The following is an 18,077-nucleotide window of genomic DNA, read 5'->3' on the forward strand; positions in this document are numbered from 1 at the left end:
GGAGACCATGTAACGCACATGAGACCTTCGGAAACACCCAAAAACGAACCTGTAACCTTCCTTTGCTCTCATCTGTAAACACCCCCCGGTCGCCGTTGCAATAGTTCCTGTCATTATTAAATATTCTATGCACTATATTGGTTCTGAGTAGCTCTCCCTCTTTTTATGCAGGGCATAAAAAAAGGTGCATAAATTAAAAGTGCATAAAAAAAACATGCATAAAAAGAGGTTTTAGTGTATAAAGAAACCAAGTAAACAAAACACTTACATGCTTGTGATGAGACAACTGCTATTTGTTTAGCAATTATAATAAACCTTGCCTCAAGCGCATTGACTTTGGTTATTTTCCACCGAGCTGGTGTTATCTTTACCGCAGTTCACAATCTGCCACAAGTATAGATTAGATACTCTTCGCAATAGTACAAGTATTGTGGTATGGCCTCGTATCAAAAGTACTGTCTTTCTATGTCACGTTTTTGATAAGATGGTAAGCTTGTGTGGTTTTTTGTTTGGGTTTTGGAATGCTCATGTTATCCAAAACAAGGTAATTGCTGAATTTTGGCATTGGTACTGGACTTCTATTAAGCAACATGACTTAGTCTATTCGATCTTCTTGGGTTAGACCGTAGACAAACTCGCTTTTTTCTCGTTTGAGTTAAAAAAAAATCTTTTCATCCTTTCTAAATCACGAACATTCCATATACTTACTGAACTACTGTTCTAAGTATAACTGTCCTTTATTCTATGGAATTTCCTTTCTACATGGAAAACTATTGGTAAAATAGCAATGTAGTCAATTTATACCAGATTTTAGTTTCATCAAATACTAGAATATTCTCTACGATTCGACACCCAAAAAGTCTTAAGTTGAACCATTCCACAACCCACAACGCATTCCATCGCAGCCAGCACCTCCTAGGGAGAACGGATGCAAAGCGAGACCCGAAGATAATTTGGACCAAACGTGAACGGACGAACGAGGTAAATAGCACACGCCATTAGAGAGCATCTCGCTCGGCCGGCCCATCTCGGACTCCAGCAGCGAGCGATCAGTGAGGTGATCTTTTGGTCAACGTCCAGCCAGCGTCCAATCAAGGGGCCCGGAAGGGTTCTGGCCAGAAACCCCAGACGGACAAAAACCGCTCAGAAAAGCTTCATCACTAGTCGAGAAGCAGAAGGCAAGTGCGGGGGAAATGTGCGTGAAATAAGCCTCGCCACGTTGCGTCGTCGCACTGAAGTCGTCCATTTGGTCTCGCGTTCCCAAAACGGCGTGATGTCTAGGCTTTCGCCGAACGAGAGTGAGCCAATGATTGGAAAACCAGAACTTCTAGCTCAGAGACTCAGATTCCCACACGCAGCGCAGCCGGACACCCTTAGCAGCGAGCGAGAACTCACATGCGCTGACGTAAACGCTGCTCTAAAGCAAGGGCATCGGATCGCCCTGTAATCATTTTCCCATTTGCAACCAAGATGGATACGAATGAATGCGGGAAAAATAAGTACCCACCAGGTCTTAAAATCCATTTCATTGTATAACAAATCCGTTCGGATTACTTGGGATCTTGCGAGCTGGGGTCAAGACCTTTGGATGGGCCGGGTTGGAAAAATGCAACGCTTCGGTGCGGTTGGCGTGAATGCGGAACAACAACAGTCCGATTCCGGATCCGACCGATCTGGAAGGGTATCAATTATGCCATCTCCTGTGAATTTCATCTGACTGGCAGGAGAACAAAATCCAGATTGACAGCCCACGATGCAACAACAACAACGACAAACAGAAGACAGTGAGAATGGTTTGCAAATTACGTATGTTTCAACGTGTCTCTGTTCTCGATCGAGATTTGCCTTTCTCGTGCATTTGCGCAACGAGCATCAAGCTTCATGGAAGAGAATCATCAGACGATGCAATGGTTGTTGTAGTTGTTGGTCGACTCTGCAAGGTATGGAAGGAACATGTGCAACGAACAGCAAAACAAGTCCTGCCTGGCGCACATGGTGTCCCTTTTTTCCATACACAACATTCTGAAGGCAAGGTGAAATTTGAACAGGTAAAGTTCGCAACCTTTTGGCTCTTTATTTTATATATGGGAGAAGATTTGATTTGAGATTCGCATTTTTTGGCTTTCTCACGTGGTATTTTTGCTGGTGTTAGTGATGTTACATAGAAGTAGCAGATGGAATTTGATTTTAGGTTGAGAGCTCCCTTGAGCACTAGTCATTGGATCTTCAGCGTAATCATCTGAAACGTATTGAAGCCCTTATGAAACGCACTGAAACGCTCCTGAAGTTCAGTTGGAAACCAGTGAAGCTTCCTAAAACCCCATAAATTCATCTGAATCCCCCTGGAATGCCTTGAAGCTCCCCTGAAACTCAGCTGAAACTCAGCTGAACCTCATCCGAAACTCAGCTGAACCTCATCTGAGAGCCTATGTAGCCCCCTAAATACCTCTGAAACCTAATGAAACGTCGTGAAATGCCTTAAAAAGCTTGATTGGGCATAAAAAATGAACTTTTTTTGCATACATTATCTAAAAGTACACTACACAGCTAGACAACACAGGTAACCAGTGCTTGAATTCGAGTGAATATGAAAAATACGATCAGTTATCAGTGCCAACCATCACTACGAACGAGCATGCACTGGGAGCAAAGAGAAGCCGAACCAACCGCGACCACTATTCCTCATCGGTCGGTTGGCTGGTGAAGCATACTGACTTGCTGCGGTGAGGCTAAAGATGCGTGAATCAAAGTTCCTCTTCCCATGGCAAATTGCACTTTCAAGTTCTACGATGTTCAAATAAAGTTCCGAATCGAACTTTGTGGCTGCTTAAGAGGCTGAGGGATAGTAACATAAGGCTGAATTTCAAAAGGCTGAATGCACAAAGAGGCTGAATACGAAAGGCTCAAACCAAGAAAGTGTAACATAAGGCTGAAATTACAAAAGGCTGAAAATTAAAAAGGGTGCAAATTCGAAAATGCATAAATAAGTTATAGCACGTCTTCCTTTTCTTGGAGTAACGCCTGAACTGAGATTGAGCCTGCTTCTCAGCTTTGATATATCGAGTAACAGGCACGAAGATACTCAATGCAAACAATTTCATAATGAAAAGTTCTTGGTCCGAACGCGAATTGTACGCTTAGCTTTCATCATGGGCCCCAGGTTCAAAACTGAGCTTATAGTGAAAAGGCTAGTGGTGCATACCAACGAACACATAAAGGAACTGATAATATTCATATAGTTAATTAATCCTTATTTAAACATAAGCTATTCTTTTGAGTCATGTTGTTTTGGAGATGGTTGTCATTACGGCGACTAAAACAATATCATCAGAGATTTTCCCTCTTTGAAACATGTGCAATTCTTCAGATAGTAACCGGAGCATTTTCTCACAAAATAGCTTAGTTTAGCCAACAATGAACAAGGGACGGTAGGACGGTCAATCGTCAAGCTCAAGCAAAACCAATACGAGTACCACGGCTGGGTAATCGACCAACAATCAAATTTTCAAATAGATCGTAAAATCAATGAATGTGTGTGATAATTCCCAATTGGCGTGATCTGTTCGTCTGAGTTGTTAGTGTTGATATTAGCCTTCAGGCTGGTGCGTTTGAAAACTAGTCGAATCAATGCTTATATTAAGCCTTATAGTAGAGCGCTATCGACTGAAAACTCTGTATAACCAGGGAAGTTTTTCGGCTTCGTAGTCATCAAACGCAATCAAACGACTAAATATCGTTCTTCATCCGACGTTTCGGTGTTTATTACACCTTCTTCAGGGAATTGCAAGTTCTAATTCCCTGAAGAAGGTGTAATAAACACCGAAACGTCGGATGAAGAACGATATTTAGTCGTTTGATTGCGTTTGATGACTGCGAAGCCGAAAAACTTCCCTGGTTAAGCCTTATGTTATTTCAGCCTTTTGATGTATTCAGCCTTATGTAATTTCAGCCTTTTTTGTTTCAGACTTTTGTTATTTCAGCCTTTCGCAATTCATACTTTTGTACGTAACCCGAGGCTGACGACGAGCCTTGCTGAAACTTCGCACACAAATTCCGGTAAGGCTCATTGATAGCCTCTTAAGCAGCTTGAAAGCTGCTTAAGATGCTATTCGGAATTTTTTTAGAACTTTCAATTGCATAGAAGTTCAGTTCAGTAGAATTGTGTCTAAGGGAGAATTAATTGTCATGTTTTGGCAACTGTTTAAGCATACTCAAATAAAAGACAAATATGAATTTATTAAATCAATGAAAATAAGAATATTCGGATTACGTACAAAAGGATGAATTACGAAAGGCTGAAATAACAAAAAGCTGAAACACGAGGGGTTGAAATTACAAAAGGCTGAAAGCATCAAAACGCTGAAATAACATAAGGCTGAAATAGTGGTTTGACTAGTTTTCAAACACATTTGCTTGTTTGTAAATTACCCAACCGTGGCACACGCAATGTTACTAAGACAGTATTTTTCAAAAGAATAGCATATATGTATTTCAAAGAAGGGAAAACCTCTGATGATATTGTTAGTAGTCGTAATAACAACAATCTTCAAAACAACATGACTCGAAAGAATAGCTCATGTCTAAAGAAGGAAAGAATAACGATATGAATATTATCAGTTCCTTTTTGTGCTCGATGGTATGCACCACTAGAGCCTCTTCACTAAGCTCAGTTTCGACACTAATGCCCATGCTGAGGGTTACGCGTTCGATTCGCGTTAGGACCAAGAACTTTATGAAAATTATCGTGACGCCCTTTTATATTGGGTATCTTTGTACCAGTTACACGATATGCCAAAGCTGAGAAGCAGGCTTGATATCAGTTCGGGCGTTACTCCAAGAAAAGGAGGAAGTGCTATAACTTATATATGCATTTTCGTATTTTTAGCCTTTTCAATTTTCAGCCTTTTGTAATTTCAGCTTTATGTTACACTTTCTTGATTTCAGCCTTTCGTATTCAGCCTTTTGTGCATTCAGTATTTTGAAATTCAGTCTTATGTTACCATCCCGAATATTCAATATTCAGACAAGAGTATTCAAGACAATTTTCCCAGGATCCTTCCAGAAGTTTCTTCGGAGATTCCTGCAGGAGATTCTCCAGCAATACTAACTTGTGTACCTCCAAGAAATCTTCTGTGGATCCCTTTTGGGATTTCTCCTGGCATTCTTGCTTGAATTCTTTTGGGCAATCTTCCTGGATTCCTCCAGTAATTCCTCCTGCGATTCCTCCAGAAACCCTACATTGATCCTTCCAGGGATTTCACTAGGCATTCCTTCTGGTACATATTCAAAGAACTTCTTTTAGGATTCCTCCTGGCATTCCTGATGGGATTTCACTAGAGATTTTTCCAGTAATTCCTCCTAGACTTTCTCTTGATTTTTTTAGGGATTCCTCTAGAAGTTTCTTTTGGGATACCTTCAGCTGGAATTTCTAGAGGATAGAGAGAAGTTCCAGGAGGAGATCCATGATTAATTTTGCAGAGTAATCCAAGCATAAAATCTTTGGAGGATTTGCTGGATGATTATTTTGAAAATCCCTGGAAGGATCACCAAAGACATTTCTGGAAGTATCCTACGAAGACTGCCTGGAAGAATCACTGCAGGAATCGTTTGTGGAATCCCAGGTGGAGTTCCTGGATGAAAGTCAAGAGGAGTTCCACATTTCTGGAGGAATTCTTGGAGGAAACACCGAAGGAACTTCTGCAAGGATCCTAGGAAGATTGTCTTGAATAATACCAACAAGCAGGAATTTCTTGAGATATCCAGCTAGAGTTCTTTGAGGAAGGTCAAAGGTAGTTCATGGAGGAATCCCATGAGTCCATGAGAAATTTACGGAGTAATCCTTGGATAAAATCTATTGGAAAAAAAATCCTGGACGAATCACCGGAGCGCTTCACCTTGGAAGAACAACCGAAGGATTTTTTTGCAAGAATTCCAAGAAGGTTGGCTGGAATGATCTTAGCAAAAAAGCCAGATGAAAGCTCTAGTAGAATCCGTGCATAATTTCTAAAGTACCATAGTTAAAAGTTCTGAAAGAGTCCTAGAAAAAAATGCTGGAAGAACTGCAGGAAGTATTGCTTGAGGAATCCTCCTGAAGATATCCCATGATAAATTACTTGAGGAAACCCTAGAAACATCTCTGAAGGATTTCCTGGAGGAATCGCTGGAGGAGCTTCTGGAAAAATTTCCGAAATATTGCCATGAAAACTCTCTGCAAAAAATCCTGGCGAATTCCCTAGAAGAACTCCTGAAGGTATTACAGTAAGTATTTCTGGAGGAATCCTACGAGAAATTGCTGGTAGAACCACAGTTACAATTGCTTGAGAGATCCCAGGATTCCAGAATTTCTGGGGGTTGAACTCCTCCCATTTCCGATGTTCGATTTCCTCGGTGCCCCTTCGTTTCTTGACGAAATTGGGAAAAATCCCTGCCTTGCCGCCTTTTTGCCTTTCTCGTACACTAAGTGTACTGGAAAGGCTATATGTTCCTAGGGTGGCTCAAGCTTGTATGGCAAAACCACATGTCAGAAAGTTCGATGGGCCCCCTTCTCATTTCGTTCTATATGACGCCACGATGCTCTGGTCAAATAAATCCGCTAAATCCGTTAACATTAGGGCGATGCTAAACTCGTTTGAAGTTTGTATGGGAGTTTATATGGGAAAACATCGTTTTTTGCAGTTTTCTTCGGAGGGGTTCAAATTTTCCTTAAAACACGTAATCGATCCCATAGAAATATAGCCTGGGATATGCCAAAAAACTTTGTCGAAGACCGCAACGTGATCAGACACTTGCGAAAAAAGCTATAGCCTAGACAGTACGGGCTCATTCAATGAGATTTTATTGCTATTGTTATTCCTTTACATGTTAAATGTTAAGCACCACCAGATGGTCTGCATGTAATATCTTTTCTTACAAGCTTCGGATGACTTTGCGGTCTTCGACAAAGTTTTTCAGCACATGTGAGACTATAGTTCTATATAATCGGCTATATGTTTTATGTAAAAATAATACCCCTTATGAGAAATATTGTAAAAACGATGTTTTTCCATATAAACTCCCATACAAACTTCAAACGAGTTTAGCACCGCCCTAATGGTTAGGGTTTAGCTGAAAATTTGACCAGAGCATCGTGGCGTCATATAGAACGAAATGAGAAGGGGCCCATCGAACTTTTTGACATGTGGTATTTTGAGCCACGCTAATCACTCAAAAGAAGATTTTTCGAAAACAGGCTCGGAGGACCAAGTCGCATATACCAATCAACTCAGTTCGATGAATTGAGATGATGTCTGTATGTGCGTATTTCATTCATTTATTTAGTTCACATCAAATTCATGATAATACTGAATCAACAATTTGCTGCCATAATACTCGATTTGCAGCTGCAGCTCTCCATCCTCGGTCACTCCAACACTCGCCAGATCACGCTCCACCTGGTCTGCCCATCGTGCTCTCTGCGCTCCACGCCTTCTTGTACCAACCGGATGGTTAGCAAAAACCAACTTTGCAGGGTTGTTGTCCGGCATTCTTGCAACATGCCCTGCCCAGCGTATCCTTCCAGCTTTGGCCACTTTCGGGATACTGTGTTCGCCGTAAAGTGCAGCGAGCTCGTGGTTCATCCTTCTCCGCCACACACCGTTCTCCTGCACACCGCCGAAGATCGTCCTTAGCACCCGTCGCTCGAAAACTCCGAGTGCTTGCAGGTCCTCCTCGAGCATCGTCCATGTCTCGTGTCCGTAGAGAACCACCGGTCTTATTAACGTCTCTGTATATGCGTATGTATGTGTGTATGTATGTTTGTCTGTGCGCAAAATAAGTTCGCTCACTTTTAAGGCACTTCCCATTGGCCGATTTTTCAGATTATAGCTCGAATCGAACTGGAATTTAATCGCATTATTCGCTATTAAAAATGGTCTGGATCGGTCACGGCGTTCTGGAGTTATGGTCATTTCAGTGATCCGAAACAGCGCAGGTAGAACTAGCCGTATATAAAACTGAATCTGGCCCCATCATGCGACACATCAAACTGCGGCGATTTTTGTAACCTTTAGGATGGTTGACGAATTTGGTGCGAACATCAATACTGTAGACCAGACATTCCACGATGTCAGCCCAAAATCCAAGATGGCAGCTCCAAATTCAAGATGGTGGCTGTTTAATGGTCTTTTAGTCTCTAAAGCCTAAAGGCTCTAAAGCCATGCAATATGGGTATATTTGGTATGAGGAAGAAGTTTGGACTCTAAAAATGGCGATCATAATACCAAAGGTGGCGGTCTATAATCCAAGGTGGAGACTCCAAATTCAAGATTGGCGATAAGCCATTCAAAAATGACGACCAGAATACACAATATGGCGCCTCAAAATTCATGATGGCGGCTGTTCAATGATGTTTTGAACTAATAAATGATTCAATATGGGTATATTTGGTAGAGGAAAGATTTCCGGATTCCAAAAGTAGCAATCAGAATAACCAAGATGGCAGTCTGAAATCCATGATGACGACTCAAATTCAAGATAGCAGCTGTTTAATTAAGTTTTAGGCCCTAAAACCACGCAATATGGGTATATTTGGTATGTGGAAGATAGCCGGAGTTCAAAAATGGCGACCAGAATGTCAAAGATGACGTATCAAAATTCAAGACGGCGACAGTTCGATGGAGACTCTAAAATCATTCAATATGGGTATATTTGATATGTAGAAGATGTCCAGAGTCCGAAAATTGATACCGGAATATCCAAGATAGCGGATTAAAATCCAAAACGGCGGCTCAAAATTCATAATTGCGGCTTTCTTAAGAGTTTAAGGCTCGAACATCAAAAGCCAGATAAACGATATGATTTCTCGGGCTATGAAATTATGTTTTGTTAAACGTATGAGAGTGCTATATTCATCTACATATCCTTTGAGTTTTGTTGATGTGGGCACGAAGGCACGAGAAAGGCACAATCACCGCTAGGTGGATTAATTAGGGTTTGTGTGTACAAGCCTGGTCAGGAGGAATCACCAGGGAATTGTCTTAAATGATCCAGCCAAGAATTTTTTAAGAAATTTCTGGAGTTATTTCTAGAAATCTGAGTGGTAACATAGAAAGAATTTCTGGAGAAATCTTAGTAGTATTTGTAGTAGTAGGAATCTCTAAGGAATTATTTGAGAAAACCCATGAGAAAAATCGGGGGAATCCTAAGAGAAGTTCTTTGAATAAATACATGGAGAAATTCCTATACAGTTACCCTTGGAAGAATCGGCAGATGTATTCTGGAGGAATCCATGGAGGAGTCTCTGATGGAATCGCAGGAGGCATTTCTGAAAGAATCTCAAGAAGAATTTCCGAAAGGCATCAATTAAGTATGTCAGGAGAAATCTGTAGAAGTGTTCCTGGAAGTACCACCGTTAGAATTTCTGAAGGAGTCCCAATAGAAATTGCTTGAGAAATCTCAGCTGGTCGATAAATAAATCCTTGAAGAAATCTTAGGTTAGAATAGCCGAAGGGATTTCTGGAAAATCCCAGGAGGATTGTTCGGAAGGATCTCAGCAAGAATGCTAGAAGAAATCTCTAGTCGAATCCCTGGTAGAATTCCCGAAGGAGGAGTTCTAGAAGATATTATTGGAAGAACCGCAGCAGGAGTTGTTTGAGTAATCTTAGCTAAATAGAATTCCTTGAAGAAGGCCAATAGGAGCTCGTGAAGGAACCACATGAGGAATTACTGGAAGAATCCATGGAAAAAATCTCTGAAAGAAAACCTTGAAGAATCACCGGAGGATTTTCTAGAAGGGTTCCAGGTAGGTTGTTTAGAATTTTATTTGTCTAAGTCATAGCATTTTGTTATCTTTGTGATATTTCCGTATATACTTGGCGCTTTCATTACCAGTGACTTAGTTCTACTTACTCGATTCTCCAATAACAAAGACTGAGTTTTTAAAAGCTTTCCAGAAGTCAATCAACACCTTTTTCTTTGTCTTTAGAAATGGAAATATAAGATTACCTAACCATACCAATCAAATCAGATAACTGTGAGACTGCGCAAAGGTGACTAAGTTACTGCATACATGGCTTCGTGGAATACCTAGCTAAGCCAGCCTGTGCTATCACAGCCGCGTTGCAGTTCTGATAAAAACTGGTGCAAACAAAGAGCACGACATATAGATAAGAACGGATTTTCCGAGTTTTTTTAGTCGTTGTACATTTTTGTTACTTTATTCCTTCAAAACTGAAACTGTACTTTGAATCTTTTAAATTTGACACTGCCAAAACAAAGTTTGCCCCTTTCACCATAACTCAGCCTCGTGGTGCTGATTATAATGTGTACTTGGCACCAACTTCATCAGTAATGAAATCTTCAACACATCATCATCATCACCATTGCATATTTCCCTGTAGTTTGTGGATGGCCCGCCTTCCGTTGTAGAGGTAGATGCTGTCTTTTGACCCCGCGCCATCAAAATATCCAACAAAAATCGTCACCTCTCCACATAGTAGATTGGGTCTACCGACCGCCCGACCGACCTATCTACAGCACCGCTCAAGCAACAATAACAACGATCAAGCTTGTTTAAGGTGAAGTGAAGTGGTTGGGGTTTTTATTTGGCCAAGGTTGCTGCCACCTACTCAAAAAGTGATACACTCTACGAGCTGGTCCCAACATCAGTTCAGCGGGTCTGTGGGTGTCATTGGCAGCAGGCGCAGGAGAGGACGCCAACAACAACGCTCACACTCACACACACACAGTTGGTGTGGTTGGGTTCTCCTCCGTCGCGCAGCGCATGGTGGAGCCCGCAGCCCGGGAGAAGAAAACCCACGGATGTCCACAACAACCGTAGAGACCCGCGCGCGCGTAGCCACCATCAACGTCAACGCAGCCGAGAGAGTTGAGTTGGTTAAAGGTGTGCTGCTGCTACAGCTACTGCTCGGCCTGGCTAGGGCAATAAAATAAAAGGCTTTATAAATAATGTATAAAGTGATCTGGGTTCCGCCGAGCTGAACTGGATGGCTGGCTGGCTGTTGACGGTGACTTGTGCTGTATTTTGTAGGATTTATGTTTTTGTCTTTTTTCCGTCAGAGTTTGAACTTAGAACAAAGAACCGTGGCGGTTGTTGGCTTTCGGGCTCAAGCTTGTCAGTTTTTAGTTGGTGGGACAGTATTTTAATTCGGTTGATGGTCATCGTTTTTTGTTGAAGATAAACTGACCAATTAAAAGTGGATGATTCATGGGGTCTCTACCGAGGAGGGGTCCGTTTCGGAGATTTGAACATCTTGATAAAGGTCAGTGGTGCTCGCGTTACGATAATTGAGATCATTAATTTATGATTCAGATGCTCATGATAGAAAGTAAATCTAGTGAAACAATTTATATCTATTCAGGTCGGTGGTTTGTTTGATCATTGTTTGCTTTGGGGCAGCTATGATTCTGTAGTATGTGGCACGTTTTCATCTAAAAACTTTCAAACTATGAAACTGTTCAATTACATATATTAAGGAACATGAAAACACTTAAATGCACCTAAATTTATCAATTTACCCGTTCATGTCTAATATGTCTCGCAATTCAAATCTTCATTAAAAAAATGTTATCAGTAGTAAAGTATTGAAATCAAACATAATTTCACAAACAAATTGGAAGTCTGTGGTGTCATACTTCAATGAAGGTCCTCAACATTTTTTACAAGTTCCATTTCAGCTCAACTTTTTTACTGTCGTTACATTCTGGTATGTGAGGACACAAAAGAACTCTTGGCAAGCTCAAGAGATGTTAACTATTCTAAAACAACACGGCACAACATACAGCGGTTGCTATAATAAATTTTCTAAGTCTTTGAAGTTTCGTGGCCTTGTTGTTTACGGCTTGGACTTAGAGAAATCTCATCAACTCTCGGACTTAAGGCGAAACTGAACAAAATTTCACAAAAAATGGTTTATGCAAAAATGGAAAACATTTTCTACCTCAAAAAAAAATCAGAAGATACCTTGATCCATACTCTAGATGTGTACGAAAACCGATTTGAAAATATTTCTTCGTTATTTAATAAGAAATCAAAAACCCAAAAAATGGGAAAATGCTTCTAGTTTCGCCTTAAACAACTATTGATGGGTGGTTTGATTCAATTCAAAATGTGGGGTACGCGTGCGAAGGAAAGTGTGCTAATTTATGACTTGATGGTGACTTGGTGGCACTGCTACAGAAGGTCCTTCTGAGATCCACAGGAATTCCATTGGGGATGCCTCCAAGAAATCCTTCGTGGTTTGTACTGCGATTTGGGTTTCTTCTGCGATTCCCAAAGAATTCTTGATGAGATTCTTCCGGGGGTTCAAGAGTTACTTATGAGATTTCGACAGGATAAGAATACTACCCGGATTCTACTGGACTTTTTTTGGATTTCTTGAGGAATACCTTCCGAGATTATTCCGGGGGTTCCAGGATTCCTTCAAAATACCTTCTGAAATTTTTCTAGAAATTGATTCCCCAGGATTACCCCAGCAATTTTCCCTGAAATTCTTTCAGGATTTTTTTTCCGTGGTTTCTCCATAAATTTCTTCCGGAATCCTTCAAGAATTTCCTTCTGCGATTGCTCACGCCTCCTTCCATGATTTCTTTAGAGATTCTTTCTAGAACTTCAAAAGATTTCTACCGGAATACTTACCTACCGGAATCTTACAGCCATTCCACGGAAATTCGAGCAATTTCACCCATTTTTCCTCTATGAGTTCTTTCAGGGATTGCTTCCTAAATTCCTTCTAAAACTCGTTCCAATATTCCGTCAGGGATTTCTTTCTGGAGTTTTTTAGGAATTATTTCTGAGATTCTTTCAGTAGTCCCACAAGATCCCCGACATGAACTTCTTTCAGTATTATTCTAAAAGTTCCTCTGGAATCCCTCCAGGAACTTCTTCCGGGATTTCCCCGGGAACTTCTTTAAGGCTTCTGTGAGGGTCTGGAATTGCTTCTGGACTTTTTTTCAGGAACTTCTTCCGGGTTTATTTGAGAATTTTTCCTACGATTCTTTCAAAAACTGCTTCCGGGCTTTCTTCAAGTACTCTTTCCAGGATTCATCTGGGGACTCTTTTCTGGTTTTCACCAAGAGTTTCATCTGAAAATCCAGCAGACCCTTCTGGGATTCCTCCGGAAGTTTATTTTGGAATTATTTCTTCAGATGCTTATCAAAGAATTTTCGGAGCATTTCGAGTAATTCTACCAACAGTTTTTGTTTAAGGAATTCCTCATAAAGTTCCTATAGGATTTCCTTGAGGAAACTCTAACAAATTCCTTCTGGTTTTCCTCCAAAAGTTCCTTCCGAAATTCTTTTTTTTTTTTCGAGAATACCTTCTGGAAGTAGAGATCAATATTTGAAGACATTTCAAAGGCTATTAGGAGAATGCCGAAAGGAGTTCCTGAAGGATTTCCGGAACTCCCTCAGGAATTCTGGTAGAACAATGAATCATAAAAATAATTCCTGAAGGAATCTTGAATTTAATTTCTACAGAAATCTGGTAAAAAATTCGCTGGAAGAATCCCAGGAGTACTTCCTCGAGGAGCGGACCTCGTGTGATGGTTAGAACATTTGACTATAACGCCGAGGACCTGGGATCGAATCCCACTCCCGACAAACTCGCAAAATGTGAGTTCTTCCTTCGGAAGGGAAGTAAAGCGTGAGTCCCGAGATGAACTAGCCTAGGGCTGAAGATCTCGTTAATACAGATAAAAACCCAGATTAATCCACCTAGTGGTGATAGTGCCTTTCTCGTCGAATATGTGCTCAAGATTTTTCCGTCGCCATAACCCGAAGTGTTCCTGAACCTGAGAATTCTGTAGAACGGCATAAATCTCATTTTCTTCTTTTGTCACAGTGTTCGTTGACTCGACAATTGGGGGAGGGGGTGTGGTGGAGTTGATAAATAATAAATGTATTTCATGAAAAAATACTCAAACAATTAAGCAAAACCGCTTAATTCATCGCATTGGATTAGAAATCTTCCAGAAGACAATAATTTCGCCTTAACCCTTTGAAGCCGGAATTTTTCCAAGCGTTATTATGGAGTTTTTTCTACGTATTTCTGTAGTTTCGGTGCTCAATAGTATAAAAGGTAGAATATTATGCAGAATTTTTTTCCGGACATCCTAGGTCATCCAAACTGTTGCTGAGTTTAGATCCTAAAGTCTACGGGTGTAACGGTAGCTTCTTTCATTATACAAAGCTACGATTTATTATCTAGCATGTCCAGTCAGTCTTCTGAAAGTTCAATAGAGAGTATCAGATCAGTCGGGATATCCTAGGTCACCCAAACTGTTCTTGAGTTTAGATCCTAAAGTCTACGGATGTAACGGTAACTTCTTTCATTATACAAAGCTCCGATTTGTAATCTATCATTTCCACAAAGTCTTCTGAAAGCTCATCAGAAATCATAAGATCGGCTGGGGCCATCCAAACTATTCTGGTGTTTATTATCTAGCATCTACAGAAATTGAAGCTTCTGTTTTGGCTATAAAGAGTTATGTTGTATAACCTATTATACTTACTGGAGCTCACAGAATACAACCAGAGACTATGACATAGTAGTACTCCGGGATAATCAGAGTCGTATACACTGTCCTGCAATATATTACATGAAGTCCACGTAATAAAACCTTATTTTTACTTTTTCATGTTACACAACATTAGTAACCATTATGATTGTGTTTAATTTATTTATTAAGCGCTAACAAGAATTAATTTAAAAATTATAATCCGGTTGCTTCAGTTGCTCCAGATTATACTGAGGCGGCTGTTGGTACCGTACGTCGTTAATCACAGAGAGTTTTTGACGCATTTTTTATCATCAGTGGTCAGAGTCGATGATGTAAGCGCCACGATAGGTCCTGATGTCGATAATATCGCAGAAGTCCGTATGCTGTACTGATCACCAATTTTAACGATAAGGGAGATTGTGCCAAATGTAGGTGCTACGTGTGGCCAGACCATGTTCTAAAGTTGCTCGTAACCCGGCCGGTGCCACGCGGAGATAGGAATCAGAGTTGCATGGGAGAAGGCTGAAGGGCTTTACAAGACGTCAAAGTCGTATTGGCAGCCTTTACTGTGATTATAGCTCTTAGAAGCTCGATAGAATCATGAGCGGAGAATCATGTTTGTTGACCAACAGAGAATATATGCAATAAAGATAGAGCATGGAACCATTTGGGCACGAAGTCGTACTATGGGAACTTTCTGCTAAAATTTGGTCATTCTCATGGCATATTACCTATTGACTTGATTTTTTTATCCATGGCTGGATAGCGTACACAGTTAAATAATGTTACTGCATATACTGCATATACTGTAACAAAAGGATTTTCGATTTTACCTGACAAAATGGTTCAGTGTACATTGTTGATTATTGAACGTTTTCCAACCCATTGTAAAATTCATTTACCATAATTGTAGACTTGAAGCTCTGAACTCCAATTTATTGACCGAGCACCAAACCATGAACTTGTCCAAATTGTCTGATGTGGAATGTGGAATTATCACAAGAATTATCATGAAGTAACCTTGAGAGTTCAGAGGTTCATAGATCCTATTTGGTTTTTCTTGTAGATTTTCTTGTAGATTTTCTTGTAGATTTGAAGGACTCCATTTTAGAACAGTTTGCCCGAACCTGAATGTCCTAAAGGTTAATAATAAAAAGTAGCCTTCAGATTGGTCCAGTAACCACAGATAAATATGCAACGTTACTTAGTATTGCAGATATGACTGTTGTTACAAATGTAGACCTGAAGTTCTGAACTCCAAGGTAGTTTGGCTGACCTGGAACATCCCTATAGTGTCTTTAAATGACATTTGAGATTTCAAGAGCTTCACGGATCCCAGCAGATTATGCAATACTATTATTTATGACGAAAACACATAGAGTTATTCTTGTAGATTTTAAGGACTTCATTATAGAACATTTTGGACGACCGTGTATATTCCAAAGAGTTAAAATTAGCTAGTAGACTTCAGATTGCTCCAGTAACCGCGGTTAATTATGCAGCGTTACTCAGTATAACAAATATGGCTACTGTTACAAGTGTAGACATGAAGTTCTGAACTCCAAGGTAGTTTGGCTGACCTGGAATATCCCTTTAGTGCCTCTAAATGAACATGAATGAGATTTCAAGAGCTTCACGGATCCCACCAGATAATACAATACTATTATTTATGGCAAAAACACATAGAGTTATACTTGTAGGTTTGAAGGACTTCATTATCGAACAGTTTGGACGACCCTGAATGTCCCAAAGGGTTATAATAAGCTAGTAGACTTCAGACTGCTCCAGTAACCGCGATTGATCATGCAGCGTTACTCAGTATAACAGGTATGGTTATTGTTACGAGTGTAGACCTGAAGTTCTGAACTCCAAGGTAGTTTGGCTGACCTGGAATATCTCTATAGTGTCTCTTAATGACATTGCAGATGTCAAGAGCTTCACGGATCACAGTAGGTTATGCAATGCAATTATTTGTGGCGAAAATACATAAAATTATTCTTGTAGATTTGAAGGACTTCACTCTAGGACAATTTGGAACACCTAGAACATCCCAGAATATAAAACATCTCTCGATATTCTTGACCAAGGGTTAATGAATACATTTAAACGTAACCCATATCCAAGTTCAGCTTTTAGAACAACTGGTATGTCAATTATTTCGTTTTTCCAAATTTCATGGTGTTCAGGATGTTCTAGGTTGTCAATGAAGTCTCAAATACAAATATTCCCATTTTTCCTTAATAGAGGACTCAATTTGCTACAACTTTGCCGAAGACAGTATTCTGTTTTGCTGAATGGGTGAATTTATACAAGCGTTTCTATGTTGGGGTCATATATGACCCCTCCGGCTCCAAAGGGTTAAAATTGAAAAAAATGGTGCATTTAATTGTGCCCTTCCTCCAAATGTTAAATTCCGACCAAAATTTCCAAGGGGGGACCCCTTTTGACTTAAGGCGAAACTTGAAGCATTTCCTCATTTTTTTGGTTTTTGATTTTTCAATAAATAACGAAGCAATCTTTTCAAAATCGGTTTTCGTGCACATGTAGAGTATGGACCAAGGTATCTCCTGAATTTTTATGGTGGTGAAAATGTTTTCCGTTTTTGCAGAAACCATTTTTTTGTGAAATTTTGTTTAAAAATGGTTTCTGCAAAAACAAAACACATTTTCACCACGAAAAAAAAAATCAGGAAATACCTTGATCCATACTCTACACGTGCACGAAAACCGATTTTGAAAATATTGCTTCGTTATTTAATAAAAAAAATCAAAAACCAAAAAATGAGGAAATGGATCCAGTTTCGCCTTAAGAGAAAATCGAAATTTGTGTCAGCCTTATTCAGAAAAGCAAGAATTTAATCAAATCCATAATCGAGTTTGGAAACTTATTGATGGCTCATATTCCGACGCTATAAGCAGAGCTGAAAAATATCAAACCTCTCAGTTGACTGCGATATTTCGGCGAATTTTTTTCTGCACACTTTAGCCTATATTTTATTATCAATCATGTAAAATTTGACAAAAAAAAGTGCAAGCAAGCAAAATTTCCCATACCCATTCAAATTTCAACCGTATTACAGAGCGCGAGGGTTTAACCAGTCGCATCAAAATTGTTCGCAGTAAATTTTAGACGCAAAAGGGGATGGTTGCTATAAAATTTAAAGTTTTCCATACAACGTTGATTCATCTTACTGATGATGCCTCAGGAATCTAAAATGGTGTAATTTGACAAGATCGCTTAAATTTTAACCAAGATTTTGTTCTTTTACGCATATTATTCGCTTGCATCGATTTTGTTCACCTTCGTAATTTCAACGATGAATTCAATCCTGATTCTGCAACACTGCCGGTTATCTTAGATGTGGTCAGAGACTATTTTCTTGCTGTCCGTTTAGCTGGTTATCGAACATTTTTGATGATTTGATGTTCCGCATGCATGGGTTTGGTTCAGTTTTTTAATTGGTCACTTCCGACGGGACACCTGGAACCGGTTCCGGAACACAACCGGTTCAAATACAGTATGTAACTATTTTCCTGCTTACTGTCCATCTGGTTATCGAAAAAGCCGCTCTTTAATGTATCG

General features: G+C 40.0%; 1 protein-coding gene across 1 annotated transcript in view; it reads left to right on the top strand.

Annotated features, from left to right (window-relative positions):
- Positions 1–18,077, top strand: part of LOC115266987 (epidermal growth factor receptor) — a 394,905-nt gene that overhangs the window by 19,275 nt on the left and 357,553 nt on the right. The window lies entirely within an intron of this gene.

Source organism: Aedes albopictus, chromosome 2 (assembly GCF_035046485.1).
Source record: "Aedes albopictus strain Foshan chromosome 2, AalbF5, whole genome shotgun sequence".
Lineage (NCBI taxonomy): Eukaryota > Metazoa > Arthropoda > Insecta > Diptera > Culicidae > Aedes > Aedes albopictus.